General features: G+C 32.6%; 1 pseudogene; it reads right to left on the bottom strand.

The window, feature by feature from the left end:
• Positions 1-2,921: 2,921 nt before the first annotated feature.
• Positions 2,922-4,950, bottom strand: part of LOC137651759 (cell adhesion molecule 2-like) — a 146,507-nt pseudogene continuing 144,478 nt past the window's right edge.

Below are 4,950 nucleotides of genomic sequence, written 5' to 3'. Positions count from 1 at the left end.
CGTACCATTCAATGTTATGTCCATAAAAACTTGAACATTTTGTTTACAATGACATCTAATTACAGGACATGAAAGATATTTTTCTGATAAAAGAAAAAATAGTGCTTTAAAAATACAAGGACTTTTCTATCTCAGCGCTTGAAAATAGATCCAATATATATATATATATATATATATGTGTGTGTGTGTGTGTGTGTGTGTGTGTGTATATATATATATATATATATATATATATTATAGTATACGGAAGTTTTTTAATGTATCTTTGCATGCTGTAGTAGTTCATATATGCTGATAATTTATGCTTGGCAATTCTCAGAATATATAAATATTTTTACTTTCTAGATGCACAACATATATATTTTGACATACTGAGAGCTCTTAGGTCTGGGCTAAGCTAGTGAATTATTTATTAGCATTAATCGGATTTTTAACGACGTTAACCTTTACTTAATCAAATAATATTAATTTATATTACGTTTTATGTATTACTGACATGATGAAGTTTTAATAATTAAACCTAATTTAGTTTACTCCAAGCTAAGTTTTCAAATGTACCCATTTCGGTTAACAATCGCGCAATATCGTGAACAATATTCTAAATGAAGCTTTCTATGTAATTTACACTGAAATATAAATACGTATACTAACATATCAGGTACAATATATCAAGTACTTATATATCAAGTACAACTATATTTCCATATGTTGAAGAATTTTATAGTGTATTTGACACAGGTTCCTTGATCTTCTACCAAAAACGTTTGTCTGTCTTGGGGGAGTTGGAGAAAGCGTGGAAATATTTGAAGAGAATTTTGGGTGGTTGATGTTTAACTTTTTCATATCAACATCATATGCTGCGGTATGATATATTGGAAAAGAACTTTTTTGATTAAGGAACGAATTTCTGTTTTTTTTTTTCTTTTTCTTTGCTCAAGCAAAAAATCAAAAATTTTACCTAGGAAAGTTTTCATGCACCCACACCATTTAATATTACTTACTTAAAATAAACCTAAAAAAGTGGCCCAAGTAAAGAAAAAACATTTATAATCTCAATAACAATTGTATACATAAATAATGAAACACAGGCATTAATAAGTATACATATGTAATGGATAGCAAAAGCAAATAAATAATCTACTCAAACCATAACTTATTCTATTTTCATCTATTGGAGACTTTATAAAGAAGGTGTTTAAAAAAAAAAATAGATAAAATAAAAGAATATGACAGAAAAGACCAGAAAGGATTCACGTTCTATTTTCCTTTTTCTGTTTGGTAATGTTGAATCTAAGCATACCGGTATTCTGTTGGCTTTACACAGACTTAAACACACACTCATACACATACACACACGCACATACAGACATATAAATATATATGTATATATATATATATATATATTATTTATATATACACACACACACACACACATATATATATATATATATATATGTATGTATATATATATATATATATATATATCTATATATGTATATATATATATATATATATTGCATCACTAAGTATATTTGTAGTTCAATTCCAGAATATCTATTGATATTAATAGTGCATAATCATTTTCTTTAAATTATCACTTGAATTGAAATAGTACTCCATCCATATACCAAAGGCACTTCCCCCAATTTTTGGGGGGTAGCCGACATCAACAAGAACAAAACAAAAAAGGGGACCTCTACTCTCTATGTTCCTCCAGCCTAACCAGGGACTCAGCCGAGTTCAGCTGGTACTGCTAGGGTGCCACAGCCCAACCTCCCACATTTCCACCACAGATGAAGCTTCATACTGCTGAGTCCCCTACTGCTGCTACCTCCGCGGTCATCTAAGGCACCGGAGGAAGCAGCAGGGCCTACCGGAACTGCGTCACAATCGCTCGCCATTCATTTCTATTTCTAGCACGCTCTCTTGCCTCTCTCACATCTATCCTCCTATCACCCAGAGCTTTCTTCACACCATCCATCCACCCAAACCTTGGCCTTCCTCTTGCACTTCTCCCATCAACTCTTGCATTCATCACCTTCTTTAGCAGACAGCCATTCTCCATTCTCTCAACATGGCCAAACCACCTCAACACTCTAGCCGCTAACTCATTTCTTACACCCGTTCTCACCCTCACCACCTCGTTCCTGACCCTATCTACTCGAGATACACCAGCCATTACTCCTCAGACACTTCATCTCAAACACATTCAATTTCTGTCTCTCCATTACTTTCATTCCCCACAACTCCGATCCATACATCACAGCTGGTACAATCACTTTCTCATATAGGACTCTCTTTACATTCATGCCCAACCCTCTATTTTTTACTACTCCCTTAACTGCCCCCAACACTTTGCAACCTTCATTCACTCTCTGACGTACATCTGCTTCCACTCCACCATTTGCTGCAACAACAGACCCCAAGTACTTAAACTGATCCACCTCCTCAAGTAACTCTCCATTCAACATGACATTCAACCTTGCACCACCTTCCCTTCTCGTACATCTCATAACCTTACTCTTACCAACATTAACTCTCAACTTCCTTCTCTCACACACCCTCCGAATTCTGTCACTAGTCGGTCAAGCTTCTCTTCTGTGTCTGCTACCAGTACAGTATCATCCGCAAACAACAACTGATTTACCTCCCATTCATGATTATTCTCGTACTAAAGGAGTATAAAGATTCTAACTAGTTACCATTTAGAAAAATTTAAGCTCCAAATTTATGAATAGTGACAAATTAGTAAAAAAAGATATAAAGCAATGTTAGTATAGAAAATTAAAAAGTTCATATTCATACGAAAGTTTCGTCTGCATGGTATCAGAATGGCAAAAGAGAACCAAGTATTAAATTGCAAATGAAAACAAAGGAGTAATACAGGGAAATAATCGTGTTTCACAGAGGAGAATCCTTACCATAGGGACGTCATCCGAAAGTGAAGGGTCCATGACTTCGTACACCATTGCCTCAGACTTCCCTTCTCCAGATGATAGGAGATCATAGGTTTCCTCTGAAGCAGAAAAAGATAAAACAATAAAAGTTTTCGTGAAATTTAAAGTCTTCTAACGTCTTTTATTATTATTATTATTATTATTATTATTATTATTATTATTATTATTATTATTATTATTATTATTATTATTATTATTATTAGCTAAGCTACAACCCAAGTTGGAAATTCAAGATGCTATAAGAGAATGCTACAACCGCAAGGACTACAACGGTGTATATTTTCATGACAGTTCTAACCTTGAGACATTGTTTCTTGTGAAGATATTTCCCTAATCAAAGAAATATATTTTAAGTATATAATACTAATTTGATGATAAGGTGACTTTCATAGCCTATATAACAAAGTTTTTTATAAATATTTTCTGGGGTTTATATTTTCATGACTATTCCAATTTTGAAACTGTTTCCTGTAAAAAAAAATTCCTTGATTATGTAATATATTTTAATAAAATCGTACTTATCTACTAGTATGGTGCCTTTTGTTGAGAATATTATAACATCTTTATCAATATAATTGTTAAAATAAAGTTTCCTGATAGCTCTAATTTTAAGAAAATGTTTCCCGGAAAGATCATTTCTTATTTATGAACATATTCTATGGAAAATCATAGAAATATAACACTGAAGTGCTTTTTATGGAATATGTGAAATTGACCATATGTAAAAAAAAAATCCCGTGTTATCTCTCTTTGCGCATGAAACAATAAATATATATTTCCTGCTATGATTTTTCGTTTTATTTTTTGTTTGCCTGATAGGAGTTCAAAACTGCAAGCACCGAATATCGACTGAATAATAGGATTAAATACACTAGTTCGAATATTACAGCAAATGAAATTTAAAAAAAAAAAAATTATAATTCACCCTCATCACATCCTTTGATTCAAAGGTATTAGTTAATTCAACCTATAATGTTCTGATAATATTAAAATTACTTATATTATAACTTTACTAAGAATAGGAATGCTTCTACCATAAAGGACTACTAACAAGTACAATATAGATAATTCTGGTTTATTTTTACCGTCGGATTATATACATACAAGCCTAATTGCATGCACATATTCATATATATATATATATATATATACATATATATATATATATATATATATGCATGTGTGTGTGTTTATATATACTTTTCACTTCTCAAAATCAGTATATTTATATATATATATATATATATATACACAGGCATGTGTATATTATTGTACCATGTATCACACAATAGTAGAAAAAAAATATACTCACCTATATTAGGAACGACATCCGGGTTACTGTCGTCCGAAAGGGGTCGTGGTTCTTGCTTCCTCCGAGTCCTTCTTTTCCTGCAGTAATTCCTGGCAAGAACCAACCCGACCACGCTCAAGAGAACTCCGACTACGGCTCCCACTGCTCCAACCTATCGAAGTCCCAGTGTCTTTAGGGGTGGTCTCAGCTGTGGAAAATTGAATACTGGTTGATACGCTGTGACGTTATTTCAAATCTCTCTCTCTCTCTCTCTCTCTCTCTCTCTCTCTCTCTATATATATATATATATATATATATATCTCTCTCTCTCTCTCTCTCTCTCTCTCTCTAGTATTTCTTATTTTTGCTTTTATATGAATGAGTAAGAAATAAGGTAATGGCTAAAAGATTATTTATCTCTCTCTCTCTCTCTCTCTCTCTCTCTCTCTCTCTCTCTCTTTCTGTGTGTGTGTGTGTGTGTGTGTAATACGCCTGATTTTCCGCTTTGATGAAAATATATAAGAAACAAGGTGATTGGAGGAATATTTGTCCCCATTAATCATATATAAATTTGGATATTAATATTTCTCTCTTTTCTGCTGGTTAACTTACAACAATGTCGGGGATATGTATAAGAAATTCACTGACGACTTGCATATGTATCTTCTATTTAAAAGTCACTGATGGAAAACACAAAGTAGA

The sequence above is a fragment of the Palaemon carinicauda genome, chromosome 13 (assembly GCF_036898095.1).
Source record: "Palaemon carinicauda isolate YSFRI2023 chromosome 13, ASM3689809v2, whole genome shotgun sequence".
Lineage (NCBI taxonomy): Eukaryota > Metazoa > Arthropoda > Malacostraca > Decapoda > Palaemonidae > Palaemon > Palaemon carinicauda.
This window is presented reverse-complemented; position numbering and strand designations above follow the sequence as displayed.